Here is a 16,503-nt window from a genome sequence, read left to right on the forward strand (position 1 = left end):
TTGCACTTTACAATTAGCAATTTTCTTTAGTAATTATGTTGGAGGGTTTTTTTTCCCACATCAGATGACAAAAATTCGTTTTTCTCGAGAAAATTAGTTAATGACTTTTTCTCTTGTGGTCCTTTTAATGCCACTTCAAAATAAAAAGGGCATCCAACTTCAATTGTATGACCATTCTCATACCAATATGATGGTAGGGAAAGAACAGTGGACTTGGAGATGGAAACACTAGCTCCAGAGCTTCCTCTGCCATTTACCAGTTGCACTGATGGAGAAGTTGCTGGAATTTCTTGAACTCAGTTTCCTTATTTGTAAGAAGGAGGAAAATAATGTCTACAAGGCTTTTTGTAAAAAGTCTGCAGAAACTTAAAAGTGCTAGGAAAATGTGCAACCTCACATTTTTCTAGCATTTTTCTGCTTCTAAAGTGCTTTCACAATAAGCCTTGTGAGTTTAGGTATGGGGTAGATATGCCTTTAGTGCTAAGGACTTGAAAAGGCAAGTACAGCACAATGCAGATCACAGGCAATGTTGTTATTTGGATCCACAAATGTACCATGCTTGGCTAAATAAGGTGTGTTTGCAGGGCAGGAGATATATTTTGTCAGTCATTGGAGTTCCTTGACCTCCTCAACTTGTTTAGCTTTCATTTCCACTCAAATTCGTAACTAGCTAGCTAGGGATATGCATGTACATATATGTGTGTGTATATATGTGTTGTGCGTATGTGTATAGGTGTATGTATATATAATATGTAACTATATATAAAATGGCATAGTTATATATAACTACATAACTACATACACACACACACACACATATATATATACATATATATATATATATATACATATATATATATATATATATATATATATATATATATATATATATATACACATGCTATATAAATAGTTGAGGCACTTATGCTGTGTAAAATCTCACCATACTCTTTGTCTTCCATACAGTTGCCATAAAACTTTTCCTGAAACACAGATCTGATCACATTACTTTTCTATTCAATAAACTTCTGTGACTCCCATTACTTCTAAGACCAAATGTAGAAGTGGTGACTTCCAAAGGCCAGTCAGACTTCATTAAGAACATGTTAATTTCAGACTAATTTCATTTCTATTTCTAAACTATCAGATAAAGGAATTGCTATGGATGTAATTTGTGTAGATTTTAGAAAAGCTTTTGATAAAGTGTCTCCTACTGTTCTTGGAGAATAGTACGGAAGATGGAGAGATAATATCATATTGATTCAGTACTGTTTGGGTGGCCAGACTTGAAGACTAATTATTAATGATTTAATATCAATGAGGCAAGAGGTCTGCAGTGGAGAGTCCCAAGGGATCTGTGTGCGGCTCTATACTATTCAATACTTTTACCTCCGTTTTTTTTTACTTCAGCTAAAGCATAATATATTCTGCTCCAGCCTTTTACTTTTACCCTGTGTGTGTCACTCTTTTTCAAATGTATTTCCTATAAACAACATATTGTAGGATTATGTTTTTTAATCCATTCTACTATCGGCTTCCGTTTTACGGGAGAGTTCACCCTATTGACATTCACAGTTATGATTACTATCTGTGTCTTTCTCTCCATTCTTCACCCCCACTTATGCTTTTCTTTCTCATTTCTCCTTTTCCCTCCTCACTAGTGTTTTGCTTTTGACCACCACCTGTCTCAGTCCCACCTGCCTCAGTCCTGCCTCCCTTCTATTATCCCCTGCCCTTTTCTTCCCCTTTACCCTTACTACTTTTCCTATTCCTTGTATCCCCCCTCCTTTTTCTTTTCTCTTTTCCTTCCTATTGCCTGTAGGGCTAGTTAGATTTCTATACCTAACTGATTATTTTATTCCCTTCTTGAGCTAAATCTGATGACAATAAGGTTCAGACAATGCTTATTTCCCTCCCTTCTTTCCCTCTGCTGGAATAGGTTTTTGTGCCTTTTCCTGTAATGTAATTTACCCTTGTCTGCCTCCTCCTTTCCTTTTCTCTCAGTATATTTTCTTAGATCACATTAACCCACTTGACTAGATTTTTTTTATGATTACATCAAAGTCAACTTATATCTATCCCCTTTATGTACACTCTTTGAACATGGTGTAATAACAATACAGTTTTCAAGAGTTACAAATGTCATCTTCCCTTGTAGGGATGTAAACAGTTTGCCCTTATTAACAACATATTGTATCTTTCTGTCCCTTTTACCTTTTTATGTCTCTCTTGAGTCTTGTATTTGAAGATCAAATTTTCTGTTGCGTTCTGGTCTTTTTATCAGGAAGGTTTAGAAGTCCCGTATTTTATTGAATATCCATCTCCTCCCCTGAAAGATCATGCTCATTTTTGCTGGGTAGTTGATCCTTGGTTGTAATCCAAGCTCCTTTGCCTTACGCAGCATTATATTCCACACTGTACAGTCTTTTAATGTAGAAGCTACAAGGTCCTGTGTAATCCTGACTGTGGTTTCATGATATTTAAATTATTTCTTTCTGGCTGCTTACAGTATTTTCTCTTTGACCTGGTAATTTTGAAATTTGGCTACTATATTCCTTGGCATTTTCAATTTGGGATCTCTTTCAGGAGGTGATTGGTGGATTCCTTCTATGACTATTTTACCCTCTGGTTCTAGGACCTCAGAGAAGTTTTCTTTGATGATTTCCTGAAGGAAACTGTCCAGGCTTTTTTTTTTCATCATGACTTTCAGGTGGACCAATAATTTTTAATTTTCTCTCCTAGATTGATTTTCCAGGTCAGTTGGCAAAGATACTGGAATAGTTTGTCATTGACTTCTCCAATGTTCATATGTATGTGTGTGTATACACACACACACACACACACACACATATACATATATATACATATACACATATACACATATACATACATATATACACACATACATACATATGTATATACAGACACATACACACCTGTATGTCTCTCTAGATAGAATGTAAGCTCCTTAAAGGCAAGAATATCTGACTTTTGTCTTTGTGACCTATGCATCTAGCATAGTGTCTGATAGGCAGTAAGTACTTCATGCATGCTTCTTAATTGATTGCTAACTGTTTGATAGTTTTCATGTTGTATCCACCAATTAGATTATGAGCTCTTGAGAACACAGAGTCATATTTTACCTTTCTTTGTATCCTCAGAGCCCAGAACAGTGCCTGGCACACAGGAAGTGATTAATAAATGTTTATTGATTACCTGAAAGTTTTACTTCCAATTGACTAAAAATTAGAATTTTAAAATCTCTGAATTTAAAGGATCCTCTGAGGTCTTACAGATCACAACTGGTGGAATTTTTTTTTAATCCATAAATCTCTCTTCGCTAATTTTCAGCTCTGGAGTATATTCAGTTTTGTTGCCTTTGGTCTGTGCCTTCCATGGCACTGACATCTATCAATGTGTTTGACAGCAGGTGAAAAGGGAAGAAGGATTGCCCTCTGGGGTGTATTGGAAATCTCCAAACCACATGACAATATGATCAACTCTCAGAGCGCCTCATTTTTCCCTTGGAGTTGAGGCTATTAAATTTCACTCTCAAACTTTTTTTTTCCTACTGAAGCATTTGGTATGCAACAGTGCTTTTGCTATCAAGGAGATACTGACCTGGGACAAATCTCCTATCTGTATTTGGGGTTTGAACCATAAATACAGAATGTAGGGAATGAAATCTAATATTGTCATCTGAACAAGCATCTCTTTTCTCCCTGCTAGATGCAGACTGGTTCACTTGGCTGCCTTTGTTAATAATATGGAGGTAAAGTATACTTTATCAAAGGATGTGACTCATTGTGCTCTTCCAGTAAAATCCATAAAGATTAAATTGAGACTTAAACAATTTAAATTTTAAATATTCATGCCCTCATCCTAGCCCTGAGATGACATTTCAGTTGTGTCTGGAGTCGTGAACTATTGAAGTGGTTTAGAGGATTTTTATTGAAAAGGTATCTTTAGATCTATTTCTATTCCAGAGATTTATGATGGGGCAAATGAAATTTGATTCTGTGTTCATGAATCTCCCTGGAAAAGGTAACTGTCCAGCACTTAAGGACCCCATGTCATCAAAGGCTGTGTTGTATGAAATTAATACCCTTGGACAAGAGAAACTGGAATTCCTGGGATATTTGTCTAAAGTCAAAGAAATCATGTCCTCCATTCCAAATTGTTTGGCCTGCTGTCACTAAGTGAAGACTTGCAAACGGGATCCATCCAATTTTAATTGACCTCTTGTTCAATTCCCTGGACTAAAGTGTCAATAACCAAATACATTAAGCCATATTGGTCCATTCTAGGCTGAGTTCTTGACAAAACTGTGAAATAGGTCAAGTTGGATTTTGGAGTTCCTCTATCTGATTCTGTCTCATTCCTCCTTTCTACATGGCTTTTTCCCCAAGTGTCTAAGATCCTTACCTTTCTTCCTGCCTGCCCAGGGCCTCTACTCATATTTCTTTCTCTAGAGTCTAGACCTTCCATGTCCCTCAAATCATGCCATAAAGGCAACTGCATCCTGTGCCTGCCATGGGGCCTGCCCTGACCAAGGCATAGCTTCCTATAGCCTCTCTATTGGGAAGATTAATAGAAGGCCACGGCTTAAGAGGAGACATTCTCTTCTAGCTTCCCTTTGGTGAGTAACACATGCTTGCTTTAAACGAAACAGAATAAAATCTGTACCATGGAATTATAATCAATTCACATAAATTATTTTTTTAATACTTTTATTTTTTGTTGACAATGCTTTTTATTATGAATTTAACAAATTCCAAATAAAAGGAGCACTTTCATATACACACAAAAGAACAGAAGAAAAAAAAAGACAGTGCATTGAACTACATTTTAATTGTGCATAGCTTACTTTTCTCTTAAAAGTATATGATAAATGAAATAATAAATATTCTTTTTTTAATGTTTTATTTTCACCCAATTACATGTAAAAATAAATTTTAACATCTTTTGTTTTAGATTTTGAGCTCCAAATTCTCTCCCTTACTCCCTCATCTCCTCCCTCATTGAAAAGATGAGCAATTACCAAGAAATTCTCAAAGCTCTCTTGCTTACCTGTGATTCTTTCTAGCTGTCCTGTTTTCCTCTGGGCATTTTTTCAAAATGTTTAGATGACCTTTTTTATCATTTTTCTTTTTTTTTTTTGGCAATTTTATCTGTAGCCTTCATCTCATCTACCTCTCCATTGAAAAATAAAAAAAAAGAAAAACAAAATCCTTGTAACAAATATAAAAAGACAAAATAAATTTTATTTTAATTTAAAATTTAAAAAAAGAGAACAGTAATGATAATGATAGCATTTACATTTTCAGATTTGGAAAGCACCTTACAAATATTATCTTTGTTTCTTTGGGACTTATTACTGTTGTTATTATTATATTATATGCTCCTCACAATCATGTGAGATTGGTGTTTTTATTACCCCTATCATGGGCTAATATTTACCAGTGTTTTCCCACAACCTAAGTCAGTCCTGTTCTTCCTGCTTCTTTCCTTTGACAGAAATTAATTTTTCCCTAAAAGGAGGCTAAGCTCTAGTGGCCGTTATTTCCCTGATACAGATTCCTGGGCACTCGAGGGCATAGAAAGTTTTCATTGTCCATGTGCAAATCAAGTCCCTCCAACTTGGTGGATTTCTAAAGACCATTCAAGTCACCTTCACCATATCCTTATCAATGACCAGCAATGTTTCCACATGGAGATGAGGGAGAGAGGGTATATTCAGAGAAATTAAGTGCCACTGGTACCTTGTTGCATATGTTTGCTGTGTTAGGGCAAAATAAACCTCTTTTTGTTAACTGTTCAATGACTTCTGAGTCAATGATATGTAAGTGGTTCATTTGGTCCTAATATCTTACCTGAACTAAGGGAAGGCTGGAGGTAGAGAGACCTCCGATGCTCTTCTCTCTACACCATGATGGCTACTCTGTTGCAGAGGGTATTACTAATGAGATACACACTGCACTAAATCGTCTCTAAAGCCCCTTTCAGCTCAGGGATTCCATGCTTCTGTGAAGTACCAAAAGAACAGTATGAACAAGAAATATTCAAGGAATTCTGAAGAGAGAGAGCTCTTTGTGGGGTTGAAGTGGCCTTGAAAAACTTCAGGAAGGAGAAGGAATTTGACCTGATCCTTGAATGGTGAGTAATGTTTGGAAAAACAGAGATTTTAGGAAAAAAATCTTTCCAGGCCAAAAAAGCAGCATGAGTTGTAGGTATAGAAATGGAAATGCATATAGTATATTTGGGTGAACAGTCAGTTAATAAGCATTTATTTAACACATTATATGCTAGATGGTGGTCTAAACACTGGAGAATGTAAAGAAAAGCAAAAACATCGTCACTATCCTCAAGGAGCTGACATTGTAATAGGAGAGACAACATGCAAATAAGTATGCACTACAAAATCTATGCTGTGTAAATGGGAGGTAATCTCACACTAGCATTAAAGGGGACCATGAAAGGCCTTTTTGAGCTGAGACTTGAAGCCAGTAGGCAGAGGTGAGGAGGGAGAGCATTGCAGGCATGAGTCTCAGCCTATGAAAAGGCACAGAGCTGGAAGATGGAGCATCACATGTGAGAAAGAGCAGAAAAGTCAGTGCCATTGGGTCATAAAGTATGAAGAGGGGAATAAAAGGTAAGAAACCTGAAAAGGTAATAAAAGTTCAGGTCATGAAGGGCCTTAAAAGCCAAAAAACTTATTTTCATATTTGATTCTAGAATCCACAGGGAATTTATTGGAGGGCAGGAGATGGGGTAGTAACCAGGTCAGATCATTCTTTAGGAAGATCACTTTTACAGCTAAGTGAAGAATGGATTAGAGTAGAGAGAGACTTGAAGCAGGTAGATTAAATAGTCCATTGGTAAAGTGATGAGGGCCTGCACTAGCATGGTGGTAGTATCAAAGGAGAGAAGGGGCCACACAGAAAAAGTAGGAATGATAAGACTTGGCAACAGATTGGAAATGGGAGGTTAGTGCAAGTGAGGAGTTGAGGATGACACCAAGGTTGCAAGTGCAAGTGAATGGGAGGAGGAGGTTCCCTCAACAATGAATTCACTCATCTGACCCTTCTGTCAGCATTGTAAAGTTGATAGTAAATTTATCATTTGACTCTTCCCATCTGGCAATACTGGACCACTACAAAAAAGCATTTTCTAAATTGTTATAGTCTCTGTCTTTACAGAATGGCACCATCAGTCATTTATAACCAAACCAACTCTGAAAACTAAAACCAAAAATTGCAAGGTAAGTCTTTTGAATTATCTTGCCCACAACAGGGTAACAGGCTCTGGATAGTAGCCATCTGCACACTAGAAGACAATTATTATTTTGGCTGCTGCTTCCTCCTTTTGGGAATAAATAATTTCAATTCCTTTTAAAATTTTCTTCACAGCTTCTGGATTCTACCTCTGAATGTTAAATTCTTATCCTTCAAATTTATCTTCCATTATGTCTTTTATTACAATTGCATACAAACTAATGTATTGATTTTCTTCAGGCAGAATGTCTAAACAGAGTGACTTGGCTTTTCCCACTGCACCACATCACAAATCATCTTATTTTTTCAATTAATTGTCAGTTCATAAAATACCAAAAACACAACACCATTCGCACACCCAATGTAAGTGTGAGTCCCCATGGCACTGCACATTTTGAGATTAGAATGAAATTAGAGAGTCAAGTCATTTTTTCAAGAACAGAGCTTGAATATTAACAAAGTGAATGGGATATTTGCTAATGTCATGTGTCCACTTTCCACTCATTTCAAGTGTACTTAGTCCCCATCTCTTTTCAAATTTCTTTTCTAAGTTCCTATAGATTTATTATCTTGTCCTAAAAGCAGCTAGTTGGTATGATAGATAGAGGATATACGAAGAACAGAATTTGCATCCTGCCTCTAATGTTACCTATACGACCCTGAGTGAGTCAATTGTGAACACCTTGGTTTTTCCCCTTGTAAAATGGGTATAATGATAGCACCTACCTCCCAGGGTTGTTACGAGGATAAAATGAGATGGTATTTGTAAAGCACTTTGCAAGCCTTAAAATGAATATAAATATTATAACATGTGATTATATATAACTATTTCATGAATATTAGCTTTATCTGTATCTTTCACGTGGCACTGGTCATATGCTGCTTTCAACAATTTAATTTGACAAACATCTATTAAACACCTACTCAGTGCAGAACACTATGCTAAGCCTTTGTTATACAAACATGAAATAATCCACACCCTCGAGGAGCTTACATTATCCTGGAGAGATTTGACACGTACTCAAATGAGTTAAAACAAAACATATGTCAAGTTAATACAAAGTAATTTCTAGATGAAAGGAATGCAAACAAATAGAGGAGATGGGGAAAGAGCTCATATAGGAAGTGGTATCTGAGCACTGTTTTGAAGGCAGCTAGAGATTGTTCAAATCAGAGGGGAGGAGGAAGTGTCTCCCAGATATGGAGAGACCACCTGGGCAAGGGCACAGAATTAAGAGATGAGAACTATATACAAAGAACAGTCAACATAACAGTATGGCCATAATTGAAAACATGTGAAGGAGGGAAATATTAAATAGGACAAGAAAATTGGGTGGAGGGCTTCACATGATAGACTGGGGACTTTGTATTTTGTTCTAGAAGCAATATAGAGCAAGTGATGATTATTAATTTTTAACATATCGCTTCTTCCCGGTGCAACTATTAACTCCTTAGGGACAGAGACTGTGTCCTATCCATTTTGATATTCTAAGTGCTTAGCACAGTGCCTTGAATGTAGTAGGGACCCAGACAACATCTGTCAGTGAACAATTAAACAATTAAAAAGAAAGCTGGATTTGGAGTCAGAGGACCTGGGTTCAAATTCTGGCTTTGCTATTTCTTACCTCTGTGACCAGCTAGGTGGTACAGTAAATACAGCATTAGGCCTGAAATCTGAAGATTCATCTTCCTGAGTTCAAATCTGGCCACAGACACTTCCTAGCTGTGTGACCCTGGGCAAGTCACTTAACCCAGTTTGTCTCAGTTGCTTATCTGTAAAATGGCAGGAGAAGGAAATAGCAAACCACTCCACTATCTTTGCCAAGAAAACCCCAAATAGGGGCACGAAGAGTCAGATGTGACTGAAAAAAACTGAACAACAACAACAACACCTTTGTGACCTTAGATAAGTCACCTAACCTCTGAAAAATGAGGGGAGTAGACTACATTGACACAAGGTTCCTTCCAACTCTAAATCTATGATCCCGAGAAATATTCATAGATCCTAGAACACAGTCCTTCCATGAAATCTATCACTGCCTTATCTGATGTGTTATGGAAAATTTCTATGACTTGAGGAAGAAAAACAAAAGTAAACCTTAAATACATAATTCACATTGTGAATGCACTGGATTTCTAACTATGTTGGCATATTTGCCTCACAGAGCTGGGTTGGAGGCTTGTGTGGATGGTCCTGGATATTTGATATTCATCAATTAAAGACTAATATTATGAAGAAAGGCAGGTGGAGTCATGGCTCCACTTTGTAAATGGTTGGCACTTGAGCTTTGATTAACCTATTCATTTGCTCTCTGGAACCTTGGAGTATTTGAAACATTAAGCAAAACATGGCTGCAAACATTTAACTTCCTGAATAAATGTTGTAGCTGCAATGGATTTTCAAGCTTCTTGTACATCTGTGATGACATTAGGCACTAATTAAGCTTCTTTGGACTCAGTAGGGCTGTCTACCAATTGACTAAATCCCCATAAAATAACTTTATTGGGAGTGGCTTAGGGTGTTGTTGGGTTTTGTTTTTGTTTTTGTTTTTTAAAAAAGCCCAGACAACTTGATCTCAAAGAGGAAGATCAAAGAGAGTTTTCCCTCCCAAATTCCCTCAAAATATTTAATAGGCCTAGAAAAACTAACAAAATTCATAGGGAGGAATAAAAGGTCGAGCATCTCAAAAGTAATAATAAGGAAAATGGGAAGGAAGGGGGTTTATCAGTACTGATATGCTACTGTATTAACAAAAAAAATAATCATTAAAATTATTTGGTACTGGTTTAAAAAAGAGAGTGAGAGGTTGGTCAGGGGAACAGATTAGGTACACACCACACAGAAGAAAACAAGCACAGTAACACTTTGTTTGATAAACTTAAAGATCCCTGTTACGAAGGAAAGGACAAAAACTCTTTGACAAAAACTGTTGGGAAACCAGGACAGCAGTCTGGCAGAAATTAGATTTAGACCAACCATGCCATGCATTAAGTTCCAAATAAATAGATGACCTAGATATTTTAAAGATCATGTCATACACAAATCAGAGAAGGAAGAAATTACCTTTCAGATACATGGATAGGGGAAGAGTTCAAGATTAAACAAATGATAGGATCACCCAAGATAAAATGGATTCTAAAAAATTTAAAAGCTTTTGCACAAACAAATCTGCTGTAGTAAAAATTAGAAGAAAAACAGATAAAAAAACCTCTGCAGCAACTTTTTCTAATAAAGAAGATAAATGAGACTGATTCAATTTGATAAAACTAAGACTCATTCTTAAATAGATACATGATCAAAGGATATAAACAAGCAGTTTCAAAGGAAGAAATCCAAGCTATCAACAATCATACAAAAAATGTTCTGGGGCAACCAGTTATTCCTTTTTTTTTTTGAGAAAAAACAGGAAACTATTTTATTTTAAAATAAACATTGAAGACACACACTGCCCCTTCCCCTAAATTCCTTTACAAAACTTCTGAATATGGAATGTTCTCAAGAATACTTCAACAGCCTGTCATTTTAGTGGATTACGAGGTCAGCAAAAATCCAGTTGTCTAACAATGAGTATTTCAAGAATTGTTTAAAAAATTGAAGTAACTGAATACCTACCTGTCAAATTACTGAGCTAAAGGCTGAAAATAAAATCCAGTTGCTAGACTACAAATATCATTAATTTAGCAGTCTTTGCTTAATACATAGTATTAATTCAACATGAAACCAAAGTAGGATGTAACACCGAGCAGCAGAGAAGTCCATGGTCATGTTGAAGGACAACTAGCACTGTTCTTTTACTCTTTTCCTGTTCTAGTCAGGAAAATCCAGTCAGCCATAGACCCCAAACCATGTTTCAAATCCCATCCAAACATCCACCATAGCTATCTACTTGCCATCTGACTTGCTGCTATTTCTTCTAAACCATTGCCCTGAATCTGTGCTGCCTTCAAGAATGGATCATCCAGAATATAGCCCACAATATCTAGCTGGTCCCAGAACCTAGAACATGCAACACATCCTATCTAACTACCCACCCCAGTCATCTGCTCACCATCTTCCTTGCCACTGTGTGCACATACCCTTGCCCTACTCCCTTTTGATTCTTTGATCTAGGAGCAATAATCAAGTCACTACTATCATTGCTCATGACATGGCAATTAACTCTCTTAAAGCTTCAATCACCATTCTTATGACTTTCCCCCCAAAAAAATCCTTCCTTGGACATCACTCCTTATATTGTTATCCCCACAATGAGAATTAGCCCTTGTCCTCCTTGAGAGAAGCAACTGGTTTGCTTTTGAATTTGTATCCCTAGCACTTGAAACAATGCTTGGTAAAAATCTTAATAAGTGCTTTTATTGATTCATTCATTTCACAACTCTTCATTTTTTTCCTCATTGGAACTGTTTCTCTTTATGTCTCCAGAACTTAATTTTTCAGAACATCCCATCTCTCCCAGGATGATTTCTTCTATAGTATCTTTATCTATTAGATCCTACCTTTATTTACAGCTGGTCGTACAGTGGATAAAGTACCAGGCCTTGAGTCATGAAGTCTCATCTTCATGAGTTCAAATCTGGCCTCAGATGCTTACTAGTTGTGTGACCCTGAGAAAGTTACTTAACCTTGTTTACCTCAATGTCTTCATCTGTAAAATGAACTGGAGAAGGAAATGGTAAACCACTCCTGTATCTTTGTCAAGAAAATTTAAAATGGGGTCATGAAGAGTTGAACATGACTGAAACAAACTGAACAACAAACAACAAAATTTATTTATTTGCGACTTTGAAATCTTCTCTCTAAAAATCTAGAATGCATATCAGAAGCAGTGGGGTACAATGGAATGAATACTTGATTTGGAGTCAGACCACTCGGGTTAAGATCACAGTTCTGCAACTTACTACCTTTGTGACCTTAGTAAAGTCACTAAGCTTTCTGGGTCTCAGTTTCCTCATCTGAAAAATGAGGAGGTTAGACTAACTAAATTCATAATCTATGACCAAGCCCAAATTTCTTCTCTCCTACCTCCAAATCTAAGATGGAATAGTAATTTCCCCTCATTTCTACCCCAGCAAACATTTCTACCCACTTCTAGCCTTGAATGTGAGCCCATCATTTGACTATTCTAATGCTTACTCCTGTAATCTGTGTCAGCCACCATCTCCTTAACCAGTTGGCCCACTTCTCAAACGTGACTTTCGTTGTTGAAGGACCAAGGACATCACAAGTGATGTTTTGACTTGCATGTGAATTGGATTCAAGTGAGGCAGAGACATGCAAAGTTGCCAACCTCACTCTCTTTTCCAGTCATCTAAGTCCATCACAAGACAAAAGTTAGGATGATGGCCCAGGATGCAGTACTTAGCTCATACCTGGCACAAAGTAAGTGCTTAATCAAGGCTGACTGATCGATTGATCCTAGTAGACTATGTGTTAGGTATGAATTAGTTGCCTGAGGGCTTCATTTGAAGGCAGAGGTCCTATGTTTAAATACTTTCTTGACTATTTAGGCTCCAGTATCTTTGTCAAAAAAACTCCAAAGACCAGAAGGGTCTGGCATGCTATGGTCTACAAAGAGTCTAAATGATCAAACAAGAACTTTGGGACAGCTCTCCCTGCTTTTAGTTAGTATCAGTCACACAAACCATAGCCTTGAGTTTCTTGCTCAAGACTGTCATCTTTAGCAATGATTTTTTTATTCCTTCTGGCATTGTCATTCATGTCTGTGTGAATCACCAGAATAATAGTAGCTTTTGTATTGTATACAATATATAATAATAATACATATAACATATAACAACAGATATACCTACATAATAGTAGCACTTATATAGTGCCTTAAGGTTTACAAACCACTTATATGATTCAATGCTTATTTCATACTCACAATAACCCTGAAAGCTATTATTCCCATTTTATAGAGGAGGAAACTGAGCTGAAGAGGAGTGAAGTGATTTACCTGGAGTCGAACAGCTAGTGTCTGAGGCAGTATTTGAGCTCAAGTCTTCCTGACTCCAAGTCAAACATTTTATTCACTGGGTCTTGAGTAGCTCTCTGTCATAGCTTAGATGTGTGTCCCAAGAACACAGGCCTCTTTACTGCCATTATCAGTACCCCACCAACCAACAATCACTACAACCCATCTTTTCTCCCTCTGACATCTTACTCTGTTATCATTCACCAGACAGTACCTGTGAATCCATAGCCTCATTCCTTAGAAGTCAAGCAATTGCTTTGAAAAGAGCCTTATATTTGCTTCTGAGTCTCATCTGGGAAGCCATGGTTAAACCAAATTTATTGTACTCTAAATCTATTTGGGGGGGGGAGAGAATACAGAGAAAACCTGTGATTTTTATGGGTATAGAAAACTTTGTATGAAAACTCCCTCTAATGCAGGTCAGCGGCTGTTCTGCAATTTACAGTCCCAGAGAATTGCCTGGGATACTGAGAGGTTGTGACTTGCCCAAGACCCCATAGCTTGAACCTTAAGCCCGATCTCACCATGCCCACCACAGTGCCTCTCCTGAAGTCTGAATATGAACAGAAAAATAAGATTAAATATTTTTGCTGAAATGACTTAGGAGAGGACCATGCCCCAATGTAGAAGGGCACTGGCTTTTGCTGCAAATGACTGCAGAAAATACTGTTCTTTTAGGATGTATTCCATTCCCTTTTCTTATTACCTGGGTTTGGCTTCCATGGCTACAATGCTTCCACCACCAGGGCATCACCCTATGTCCTACTATTTCCCAAAACAGAGCTCCTATTCTAGTCAGGTTAGTCTCCTCAGTATCCCATGAACATGCCATTCTCCTTTACATATTTGTACCTTTAGTCATATTGTTCTCTTTGCTTAGAAATTCACTCATTTCCCCTCCACATCCTAGGCATTTTCCCAAGGCTTGGCCTGAGTCCTACTTCCCCCTAATGACCACTCCAAAGCTACTTCTATTTTTTTAATTCCTATGTAATGGTTGCTCTGGCCTTATTCTCCCAGAGCCAAGCCAGCTATATCTCTCCTCATGACTCTAGAAGCACTCCTAGAGGGTTAGGGTGTCTTTCTCTGAAGCTAGCAGCTTGAGGCCCCATTCTGCTGTGGTTTCCCCAGTGATTAGCTCTCCAGTTCCATGTAACCAATTAGCGTCAATTAGCTTTCACAAATGGATATATACCATAAAGTTTTACAGATTATATGCTGTCTTACCTGGTTTTTAGTCAAGAACAAGAACAGCCATTCTTCCACAAATTAAAATTGTTTTTCCTTAATTAGATTGTAAACCCCTCAGTGGGGGAATGGGGAGGGGGGAGAAGAGAAAGACCATCCCTTATGCTCCTTTATATGCCCATGATCCCAGCACCATGCTGGATACAAAATAGTTATTTAGGAAATGTTTGTTAATTTATTACATCTGGAATCCCTCCAAGCCTTGCTTCTTGCCTTTACCCAACATGAAAAGGTCATGATTAGGATTTTTAAAAGTTATTTTTGGGGCACCTAGATGGTGCAGTGGATAGAGCACTGGCTCTGGATTCAGAAGGACCTGAGTTCAAATCTGGCCTCAGACACATAACATTTACTAGCTGTGTGACCCTGGGTAAGTCACTTAACTTCATTGCCTAGCCAAAAAAATATATTTTTAAAAGTATTTTATTTTTTCCCAATTATATGGAAAGACAATTTTATCCTTCCTTTTTACAAAATTTTATGTTCCAAATTTTTCTTCCTTCCTCCCTTCCCCCTTGCTGAAATGGTAAGCAATTTGATATAGGTTATAGGTGCAATCATCTAAAATATATTTCCATATTAGTTACAGTTGTGAAAGAAGAAACAGGTCATGATTAGTTTAAAGGAAATACATATTAAGATCATAGATCTAGAGCTGCTTTTCTAAACTTAGAAGTCTTTTTTTTTTTTGGTGAGGCAATTGGCGGTTAAGTGACTTGCCCAGGGTCACACAGCTAGTAAGTGTCAAGTGTCTGGTCTGAGATCAGATTTTAACTCAGGTCCTCCTGACTCCAGGGCTGGTGCTCTATCCACTGCACCACCTAGCTGCCACCTAAACTCAGAGGTCTTTCAACAGTCCCTTGACTATACCATATTCACCACTACCCTTCCCCAACCTTCCAAAAGCAGTCATTCACATTTGCAGCCAAAATAATGCACAAGAGAGTGTGGATTTATATTCCCTACACAAATCCTACAGACAATTACAAAGAAAAGCTTTTTCACAATGGTAGGGGAGTAGGGACTCGGCATGCGTCTCTCCCTGCTGTGAAAAGCTATGCTTTCAACTGCACTATTCAGGTCAGAAATAAATGTCTTAAAAGTAGAAGGAGGTCAAGTGGTCTTCATCAGGGAGAACAAAATATACTGTGAAGTAGAAATCTGTCCCTTAAAAGAAAGAGAACAGAAAGAACAGTCTGTAGAAAAAGAAAGTCCAGACTCCCAAGGGAATGATCTCATCAGAAGAGAGTGAGGTTCTGTGATTAACTGTGATAACTAGACCACCTGAAGGAGGTTGACAAAGTAAAGCTTCTGGGTCACTTTGGACATCATTTTGCACTTAAGCCTTCTTGGTGTAAAACAGCATGATATACTTGGATGGAAAAATAAAATAAAATAAAATAAACACCAAAGTACCTTTGATTGTAGTTATGGTGCCTTGACTCTCTAGGGAGTTTTTAAAGGTTTCTCTACGGGGCTTGCAGATGCAGCTTCTTGCCCTCTCATTTAGTTTTACAAGGTTTTAGAGAAGTGAAGAGAATTCAGGTCGAGAGGTAATATAGACTACCACAAAGCCTTGGAGTCAGAAGACCTGGGTTCAAATCCCAACTGTGCTGCTTTCTAGCCGTATGATCTTAGGTAAGGCACTGAAGCATATTGTGTCTCAGTTTCCTCATCTGTAAAATAGAGATGATAACAACTGTCCTATATATATGCATTTGCAGTGTGGAAAATATGGTCATTGTGCCTATTAGAAATACAGCAAAGATAGTTCTAGACTTTGTAAACTGTAAAGCACAATGGAAATGTGAGCTATTTTTATCTTCATTGATACCCAATCCCCTAGCCTAATTGGAAATTCCAGTAAGTTTCACTTACTCCTATATAATAGTAATAATATTATTATTATTAGTAGTAGTAGTAGTTGTTAACATTTATCTAGCACTTACTCTGTGCCAGGCATTGTGCTAAGCACTTTACAATTATTATCTCATTTGATCCCCACA

Source organism: Phascolarctos cinereus, unplaced genomic scaffold, assembly GCF_003287225.1.
Source record: "Phascolarctos cinereus isolate Bilbo 61053 unplaced genomic scaffold, phaCin_HiC Scaffold_4;HRSCAF=312, whole genome shotgun sequence".
Taxonomy (NCBI): Eukaryota; Metazoa; Chordata; class Mammalia; order Diprotodontia; family Phascolarctidae; genus Phascolarctos; species Phascolarctos cinereus.